This window comes from Belonocnema kinseyi, chromosome 2, assembly GCF_010883055.1.
Source record: "Belonocnema kinseyi isolate 2016_QV_RU_SX_M_011 chromosome 2, B_treatae_v1, whole genome shotgun sequence".
Taxonomy (NCBI): Eukaryota; Metazoa; Arthropoda; class Insecta; order Hymenoptera; family Cynipidae; genus Belonocnema; species Belonocnema kinseyi.
The window spans coordinates 107,740,617-107,751,108 of record NC_046658.1 but is presented as its reverse complement, the minus strand read 5'-3'; the positions used below and the strand labels follow the sequence as shown (position 1 = coordinate 107,751,108).

Genomic DNA, 10,492 nt, shown 5'->3' with positions numbered 1-10,492 from the left:
GAAATCGATCGATGAAAATCATTGGCCGGGGATCGTTCTCGCCTTCTGGGAATCCTTACAATCAAAGGATAACAAAAGATACTAACAATGGAATGAACTATATATCTCTCTATAATTTTGATCAGTAATTAAATCTTATGCAAAATAAAACGTGGCTTTAGAAATTATCTCACATGTCCCTATCGTGTTCGAATCTAACACCTTGCTTTGTTCAAACATATAAATATGCACTTATTCACAGCTGATATAAATATGACAGCATTCTGAAATCGTGCCAGTTTGATGATTTCTTCAGTAGCATTTGGTCTTGTAAAAAAAATTGCAAAAATTAGGAGTGCTACGATTTTGGTTGAAATCCTTCTGGTGGTAAGTTTGGTAATATAAGAGGGTTGCTAGAATATCCTCATTTCAAAATTGTCTGACTTTCCCTGACTGATTTTTCATTTTTCCTGACTTTTGATAATTATTATTTCAGGTATAAAAACAACCTTAGATATAAAATAACAATCAATTTAATGCATGGAAAAACTTTGGTTTACAAATTTATGTTAAGGAATACTTTATCAATAACAGTCTTACAAAATTTGGAAAGAAAAAAATAATTTTTCTACCAACAAAGGGTGAATTTTCAACAAAATGCGTAAAATTTTAATCAATAAAAATTTTTCATGTAAAAAATTAATTTTTAACGAAAAAAAAACAAATGTTTACAAAATAGTTGAATTTTCATCTAAAAAGATAATTTTTCTAATGAAAATATTAATTTTGAGTGCGCCCAGGGCGCGCGCCCTGTTTTTTCACCTCGCGCTACGCGGTCGGTGTCTGTATTTTTGCACATTCTTACGCAAACCTTATAAAATTAAAACTTTAAACATCCACGCCTGTAACTTTGTGATTGTGAATTTTCTTTTGTTAAAAGAGCTCCGCTCGAGAGTTTGTTTTTTACGATTAAGGAAAAACTCCGATTTCTATAAAAAAACATTCGTAAAAAATTTTTAATTCTTTTTTGGTTGAATAAATATTGTCTCATTTATTCTTGTATATTGTATCCTTTGTACACAATTTCTTATTTTTCATTTTTAAGGCCATGTGACGTGAGGGTCACGTGACCATACCTGGTCTTTAATTTTTCTTTCCGAACTTACATCTAAATGAAATGAGGTATCGCTCTGAAAGTTTGGAAAGTGAAAGAGGAGGTAATAAAGTCCACGTCTTTACTTTGTTCCGGTGGAAATTAAAAAAAAAATTTTTTTTGAAGAAAATACCAGTGGAAGTATTCTTTCCCAACTCACGTCCACACGGAATGAGATATCCTGTTAAAAATTTGGCACGATAAATAGAAGGCATGCAAGAATATGTCTCTGGTCCTAAATAATTAGAATACTGAAAAAAGTTACTATTTTGGAGAAGTACCGACCGTGCTGTCGTCAAATCCTGCAAGCAATTTGCAATGTTGTCAATGGGCTAGTTATGAGGTTGATATTCATCAAAGTGGGGCAAAACAACAAAAATCGCTCACGAACATCATATAGAAATAATCCAACTAATGTTTGTACTTTTGATGCAAATAAACAAATTGAAATCATTAAATGGCACGTGTCTGACATACATATCAGCTGTTTCAAAGCAGCACTAGCGCAGCGAGTAGACAATTTCGAACTTCTACGGGTCTGTGGGTAAAACAGATTGCATGATTGCCGACAGAGAAAGTGAGAAGTCCATGGACATTATGGACATAGGAAACAAGGGACTGGGCATGCCATTACGGGGGTGATGCAATGAGGGGGGAGGTCCGCCGCCTTTTAATGTCTCACGACAAACATGGCAGCGCCCACATGTTTATATTTTCATGCACAGTTTGTCGGCAAAAATGCTTGTGCGCATCGTAAGATGGCAGCTGTCCCCGCTCATGGAATTCTCCCCCCTCCCGTGAATTCAACCCCGCTCGCCCAAGTCAGAATGGCGTGCCTAGTCCCGTGTTCATGAGGGGCATAGAAAACACGGGACTAGGCATGCCATCCTAACTTGGGCGAGCGGGGTTGAATCCACAAGAGTGGGGAGAATTCCACGAGTGGGGAGAGCCGCCATCTTACGATGTGCCATTTGATTATGCGCACGAGCATTTTTGCCGACAAACTGTGCATCAAAATATAAACATGTGGGCGTTGCCATGTTTGTCGCAGGACATCAAAAGGTGGCGGACCTCCCCCCTCATTGCATCACCCCCGCAATGGCATGTCTAGTCTCTTGTTTCCTATGTCCATGGAGAAGTCAAACTTCTGCTGTAAAGACTCAATGCATCCGTCGATAATAATTATTTTCATAAATAAACTTTTTTGTTCCACCAATTCTTTGCAAGGCCACAAACGATCCTTTAATATTTATGAACATTTCCCGAAAAAATTTACGCGTTATTCAAACTTTTATTTTTCGATATGGATGAAAAAATATTGATCTTAGGGCTGACTTGATCAGCTGTTATACTCATCACATGGCCTTAATTATGTTTTTTATCAATAAAACAAAAACTACTTATTCTATAAAAAGTAATTCATGACAAATTTGTAGGTCTCTTTTAGTTGAACAATTCTTGTCGACCCGACTATTCTTTCGAAGGGTATCCGGTATAAAGAAAATCAGCACCGCCTAAACAACAACTATGACGTACGTCGGAGAGAGAGACATCGATGTAAAAACTTGTTTTTCTGACTCAGGGGGTCTCAAAAAGTCGACATTTGATCAAACTCCCGAAAGTCATTTTTCGCATAAAACTAATGCCTTCTCATTATAGACGAGAATGTAAAAATTACTTTTGAACAAAATACAGATTTTGATGAAATAGTAGTTGAGATCGCAATTCAAAAGGATCAATTTCAAATATAAAATCAAATAATGAAATTTTAAGTTTAAAGAATTAATAATAACAAAAAAATAATTTTCAACAAATAATACATCAAATATAATAAAATAAATAAAAATTTAATTCCAAATGTTAAACGTTTAAGGTCAATATACGATTTTTTTTACAAAAAATTCAATTTCTAAAAAAGAAATTTCAATTTTCTACAAAAATAATTACATTTTGAAACCAAAAACATTATTTTTCAAGAAAAGAAATGAATTCACAAAAATGAATTTTTAACCGAGAAGATTAATTTTTTAACAAAAAAGTAAAAAACCTATCTGGGTAGAAAATTCGTATTTTTAAGTAAAAAATTAAACTTTTTTGTAGAAAATTGTAGACAATATCTTAACTATTAAAATTCCTCTTATATAAAAGAAGACGAATTTTTAACCAAAGAAATTAATTTTCAACGAAAAAGATGAATAATGTTATTGAGATGAAATTATTTTTCTATCAAAGAAGACGAATTTTGAAGCAAAAAGATTAATTTTCTACTAAGAAAAATCGAAAATTCTTCTTTCTGGTTTAAAATTTTTTTGTTTGAGTAGGAAATTCAACAATTTGCTTATAAATTAACATGTTGATTTAAAATCAGTATTTTTTAGTAGGAAATTCAACTATTTGGTTGAAAATTACCATTTTAGTGGAAATTATTTATCTTTGGGGTAGAAAATGCAATTGTTTGTTAGATAATTTTAGATACAGTTTCAACTAGTGAAATTACTTTTATATCATAGAATATTTATTTTCAATACAAATATTTAAAATAAATAAATTTCCAAGGAACTAGTTATATTCTTAAACGAAGGAATAATTTTTCAAGCAAAAGATTAATTTTTATCATAGTAGTTTCACTTCCAAATAGATAGATAGATAAACGTTTATTTTTCGGCCTGCTGGCCTTAAAAAATTCACTTGCTTACACTTCCATTTTTTTACAAAATTTTCTTACAAAGTACCATCCATCCACACTTCATAGCTAATCCGCTCGTTTCTATAGTCTAACCTTCCCCGCTGCACCTCGCCTCGCACGCATTTCGCTCTTTTATCGCTATGCCTCGCATTACCAGCCTCTGTCTCCACGGCTAACACGTAATACTTAACTACTATTTACAATATTCACATTCTTCTTACATCTACTTCCTCTCCTATTTACAATCTTTCCTTCTCCATTCCTCCTCCTTCCTTCTCTTTTTCTCCATCTTAACCAACACCCCCTTCAACCATACTACTGCCCCTTTGTTCCCCCTTTCATGCAACAATACCTCCATGCTTAACTCACTCCTTTCAACCTCTTCACACTCCTCCAACCAGTGCTTAACTTTTGCATTCCCTTTCCCGCACAGTTCACACATTCTCTTCTCGACTCCATGTTCTAATCTCTAAACTCGTTTTTCCTGTCTCCATCCTGACAATATAGTTCGGCGTATTCCTTGCAAACCCCAGTTTCCACTTTACATACCTCTCCTGTATCTTATTTACCTCCTCACTTACCTTCCAACTCCACACCTCCACTCCGTAAAATAAGACACTCATCACTAGCAAATTAAACAATTTCATTCTCCTTACAAAATCATATGCGAACGACCTCTCCCGAGCCCCTACACCTGCCTCATCACCACATTTGCCCTTCTCTCCCTCTCTTTTATATGACCATCCATTCCCCCATTCCTTCGAAACAGGAAGCCCAAGCACACAAACTCTTTCACCCCTGTACCACTTTTCCCTTCCACTTCCACTCCCTTCCCTTATCTCTCTCAATTCCCTTTCTGAACTCCATAACCTTCGACTTGTCCGCATTTAACTCTAGCCTATTTTTGTCCAAGTATCTTCTCAACCTTTTCATCATCTCCTTTAAAGGCCTCTTCGCTCTTTGCCAGCAGCACTATGTCATCTGGATATGCTAGTGAGCATATCCTGATGCCTCCTACCCTAACTCCTCCTACCACTCCGGCCGCTAGCTTACTTTCCATATCCGCGATCAAAATTGCAAAAAGCGTTAGGCTAAGTGGGCACCCTTGCCTCAACCCCCTATCCATCCCGAATCCCTCAAAGATTCCCTCCCCTTCTCTCACCCTATCTTTCGTCTCCTCATATACCTCCCTTATCCTCTCGATAAGGCCCCTATTCATTCCCCTCTCTTCCATTGCCTACCACAATCAATAGTACTCCTTCTATCTCTCTAAAGCCCGCCTGAGTCTGCGGCAATATTCCTTTTCCGTCAGGATCCTTGCGTAGCCTATCTGCTAACACAATCGCGTATATTTTTTACGCAGAATTCATGAGCGTCATTCCTCTACAATTTTCCTGTCTCTCCCTATCCCCTTTCTTATACAGTGGTACAATCAACCCCTCCCTCCACGCTCTTGGGAATCCCTCCCCCTTCCATAATTTTTTAACTACCCCCTTCAGCCTCTGCCTTAACTCTTGTGTGCAAAACAGCCACGCTTCGTTCTCTACACCGTCCATCCCTGCTGCCTTAAATTTGTTCAATTTCCCTATCTGCTTCTCTATCTCCTCGTCGTTCAGTTCCTCTCTATCTACCTCCCTCGTTCTTCTAATCCCCTCATCTCTCTTTCGTATATCTGACCCCTGCAATGAATCCTTAAAAAATTTGCTCCATTCGTCGCTCCCTATCTTCTCACTTATCCCCACTCAACGTTTCCTAAACCTATTAATTATCTTCCACACGTCCCCTTCTGTCTCGACACTTCTCAACTCCTCTCCCAGCTCTTTTTCTTTTTCCTGCTCTTTCTTCTTACACATCGCCCTAAACTCCTTCCTCATTTCTACGTACTCCTCCCTTTTCGCGGTTCCTTCCTTCCACTTCCTGTACTACTTTTTCACCTTTCCCTTCATTGTTTTAAATTCCCTATCCCACCACGGCTTCACCATTCCTTTCTTCTTCTTCCTAAATAACTTCTTTGGCAGACAACCTTTCACTTTCTCTTGTAGATCCTCCCATATCTCGTCCGCCGACTGCCACTTAAAGCTTACGTTGCCCAACTGTTCCTGATAATTCTCTATCGCAAAGTCTATCACCGATAAACCCCTCTTACTCACATACGTGTATTTTTCCACTTTGTCTCCTTTCACCATACTATTCGCCACTGCCCACCCTCTATCCTCCATCCAGTCTCTTTGAGTCTCGCCCTCTTTATTTATTATCTTATCCTTTGATTTTATTTCAAAGCTCTCCCCTTCCCGGTACAGGCCCCCTTCCCGCCCACTCTTTGCATTAAAGTCTCCCCCCATTACCACCAAACCCTCATCTCTCCCCCCTAGTAAGCTTTGTACCCTTTCTTTAATCCGTTCCATTCTATCCTTATTCTACACAGTCACAAACATAAACATCGACCCTTCTATCTTTACAACCCTTCTTAGCACGCCCTCCCCCCTCTCTCTTTCTATGAACTTCTTTCTCAAATCCATCCCTAACACTTGTTATAATTTCCCCACTAGCCCTTCCTTTCCTTTTTGCTTTGACCGCCTCCTGTATCCTCCACCTATACCCCCTTCTTTCGCTCTACTCTATCCCATTCCTTTCTCTCTACCCACGTCTCGAACAATCCAATCACATCAAATTCCTCAATATACCTCCAGAAATCCTCATCTTTCTTCTTTACCCCTGCTACGTTCCAGTACAACTCCTTTAATACTTCTCTACTCTGCTTTACTCCCACCTCCCTACTTCCCCCGAAATGAACTCCCCTGCACTTCCTTTAATACCTCCTTCTCCTCGTCCCATACCCACATTTTTTCGTCTATTTTTATTTTTCGATACCCTATCTTCGCCGCTCTCCCTTAGCTCTTCTCCTTCCTAGCCCTGACATTTGGCATTCTCTAAACATCCCTTTCCTTCCTTTTTAAATCTTGATCGATAAATACCTTACTGTCCTTTATCCTATTTTTGTTACGCATGATCCCCAATTTTTTTTCCCAGCTCTCCAATTCCACCACCGCCACTTCATTCTCCTTTCTCCTCACCACCCTAACATTCCCTACCTTGCCTTTATCCCTCTCTATGCTCTGTAGCAGCGCGTCACCCCCTTCCTTTCTTCCCCTCTCTTTAGCTTCAATCCTCCTATCAGTATATTATTTCTTCTACCTGCCTCCTCTCTTCTCTCCATCCGCAACTCCATTGCCCTTATTTTTTCCATATCCGCTTTCTCTTCCTTTTCATTCCTACGCTCTCTCACTTTCTCCTCTATCATGATCACTTTCTGCCAAATACCTTGCTTCTCGCCCTCCCCTATGTCAACTGCTTCCATTCCCGACCTGCCCTCCACCTTCTACAGCTTTTTTTCCGCCCATTCCTTCCACACCCTAATATCTTCTTCCATCTCCTTTATATTATCCTCTGTTTCCTTCCTTACCGACACTAACTCCCTCTGCAATCCTTTTGCTTCCCCCCTCAGCTCTTTTACTTCCTTTTCCCATCTCTCATCTCTTACCCTCAGGTCCTCCCTCATACTTTCCATCTGCTCCATAGCCCTCCTTACGTCCTCTCTCAACCCTCTGATCTCGCCTATCAGCATCCCGATAGCCTCCTTCTCCGTCTGCCCCTTCATTTTAGGGGGGGGGAGGGGGGGTGTAACCTATGTGTTGGTACGCTTTTTTTTAAGGGACTCTCCAGCGCGCTTTTATCCGGACTCCCTTTGCTTTCTCTTTTCCTCTTCAAAATATCCTCTCGAAGGGGAGGTTATCTTGAAGATGCAAGTGCAAGTGCAAGTGAGGTTGCACTGGACGCTCTCTCCCTTGCCTAATCGCTTCTTTCGCTCTGATTCTTCCCCCTCCCTGACGCGCCACTTGACACCGGGCCACGCCCAATTGGCCGTTGTGTCCTTCTGGATATTTCCTCCCCGTCTACTTCACTACCAGCACTGCCAGTACTCTCGCTGCCCACCTCTCGCTCGTCCATCGGTAACTGTAACCTATCCATACACAAAAGTACGCACTGCCGCCAACAGATGTCTCTTAAGGCTCCTGTCGCATGCCGCCCTAAAATTTCAATATCTTTACCCAATTTCACCCTTTTCTCACCCCTTACATCCCTCAGCACTACAAGAACCACCTCTGTCCGCCATGCAGGCCTAAAATCCTGAACATAAAACTACCCCGCTCCCTTGCAAATCTAACCTCTCTTTCCCTATTTAGCTAAATCCCCCCCCCCTCTCCAACTACAATGTAAATTAATTTTTATATTCCCAATGAAGCCCTCACAGCCGTACTCACCTCCTAGAATTCCACCCTCACACTCCACTCACATCTTCCATACAAACTTTGTACAAACTTCTCACCGCCTGTCAATGCATACTTTCTCACTACCGCCACCAATATGCAAGTCCTTCGCTTTCAAATAAGTACCCAGTGGGCACGGAATTTAAGAACGTAATTGGAACGTCCGAAAAACGTTTCTTAGACGTACAAGTCAAAAGACGTTATTTAAGCGTTTTGAAAAACTGTCCTAAGTCAGACCAAATAATGTTCTAAAAACGTTTTATGTGCGAAATACGTTTTTAAGACGTCTCTGGAACATTTTATGTTTATGGAACGTTATATGGTCTGACCTACGACATTTTTTAGCCATTCTAATGATGTTCTTTAACGTTTGTGTCCACTGGGTAGTTGAATTTTGGACCTAAATATATGAATTTTTAACGAAAGATGTAACAGTTGATAATTTAACCAAAACGAAGGACCCCGCACAGAATGCATAGGAAAATGTCTTTATGTGGATTTGGTTAAAACTTGGTAATTTTGTAGCTTACAAGGACCGAATGAAATATCCATAAACAAATTTTAAAAAAATAGACAGTTTTAACGCTATGCGCCGACAAGCGTTCAAAATCAGAGCATGAGATACATCCGTATAGTATTGAAAAAAACGACACAAAAAACAGTATTACGCATTGAAAGGTGGTTAACATTACGCCCGTTTCACAAAGCGTGCTTCTCACGAAGGCCAAACTATTTCTTTAAAAGTTGAATTTTTAAAGCTGAATTGAAGAGCCTTTCAACCGTATCCGTGCATTCAGAATCAGATGTCCTACTCTCGTTGGAATTCGAGATTTCTTCATCACTTAAGCCAATCTGCTGAAATTTTTTTATGATAATAAATTTTTTATAATTTAAGTGTTATTTTTGGTTTTCATCGTATTAGACCGTTTCAGCAACTTTGCACAATAAGATTAGTTGTTAATTTTTATATCATAGAAAATAACATTATTTAAATTATTTTCACAATAATTTGGTCAACTTGTGTCATTTTTTACAACATTTTATACTATTTTAGCAGCTTTTTAGGTAAAGATCAAACGTAATTTCTTTAGATCAGCTAAATGTCTGTATAGAATTAAAAACTTATTTTTCTTAAAAAAAAATAATGTTTTCGCGGTAATTAAATGTACCATTTCTTGTCATTTTAAAACATCTCAAAAACATTCATACGCTTTTTTTTAATTCGAGTTTTGCACCACTAGCACAGTACTGCCCCGGCCGTGCAGCGAACCGTTAGCAAGTACTTGGCAAACTGCCGCCTCTCTGTACTGGTGGGCAGTACTGGGCCAGTATACTGCCGGTGGTACACTCCGGCACACTACCTTTCCGGAATTTCATTAACTGTAACAACCCTGAAAAAGAACTATTAAAAAAGGACAAGATATTTATATGATTACGCCACAGTTTTATGTTTCATTTATTATCAACTTTTATATTGTTACAAATAATTAAACAGATTAGTATAAGCTGTTACCATTGGAACTTATCAGGAGATATTGTGAAAAGTATTACTGCTTGTCACGAAGAGTTTGACATATCAGAAGGCGAAAATTATTCAAATATATTGTAACATCTTCCTTGATTTTGATTCTGAACTCTACTGATTTAAATTTGAATCGATTATCGTATTTTTCAGTTGAGCACAAGGAAGCAATGAAAAATCATGATTTTTCAAACCCAAAGTTGCGCTGCAGGGATGAATGTGTGATGAGAGTACCTGGATTGGTAAGCTTACGAATCACTTAATATTTATCATTTTTCGAACAATTAAATTCTTAATAAAAACTGATCAAAAAAATAAATAATTAACTAAGATTTTAAATAATTAAGGCATCATTTTGACCCAATGAGGTCAGTTAAATTCATTAAAGAATAATAAGTGAACATTTTATAGTAAGAGCGCCAATTATTCTTGGCACCTTATTAGCCCAATTCTTGGTCTGCCAAACCCCGAAATGAATTTCTTTTATTTCACAGAAAAAACAAAAGATAAAATTTGTTGCAGGTTACTTTTTAAAGGAGTTAAGTTTTATTCAGTAAGTATATACATTTAATGTTTATTAGATTGTCAACAAAGAAGCCAATTTAGATCAATTTAAAACAGTTTTAAAGCATTTTCATGGTGAGGCTTATTCTAACGAAAAATTGGAATCATTTATTGAAAAGTACTTGGGAGAAGGTAAATTTAAATTTTACTTTTATTATTGTTAAAGATATTTAAAAAAAATTATAGCATAAGAGGTTTTTTAAGTATAGTAAAATGTTTATATTTAACTGTTAAAGCTCATGAAAAGGAAGATAAATGTG

At 37.9% G+C, this 10,492-nt stretch overlaps 1 long non-coding RNA gene across 3 annotated transcripts in view; it reads left to right on the top strand.

The window, feature by feature from the left end:
* Nucleotides 1-272: 272 nt before the first annotated feature.
* The window catches only part of LOC117168522, a 15,752-nt gene continuing 5,532 nt past the window's right edge, over nt 273-10,492 (top strand). For 2 of the 3 annotated variants that reach the window (XR_004466499.1, XR_004466497.1), the window contains exons 1-2: nt 273-366; nt 9,822-9,910. This is a non-coding gene — a long non-coding RNA (uncharacterized LOC117168522). Of the gene's footprint in view, nt 367-9,821; nt 9,911-10,249; nt 10,365-10,492 lie in introns of all 3 variants that reach the window. The other variant, XR_004466498.1, reaches the window with a different exon arrangement.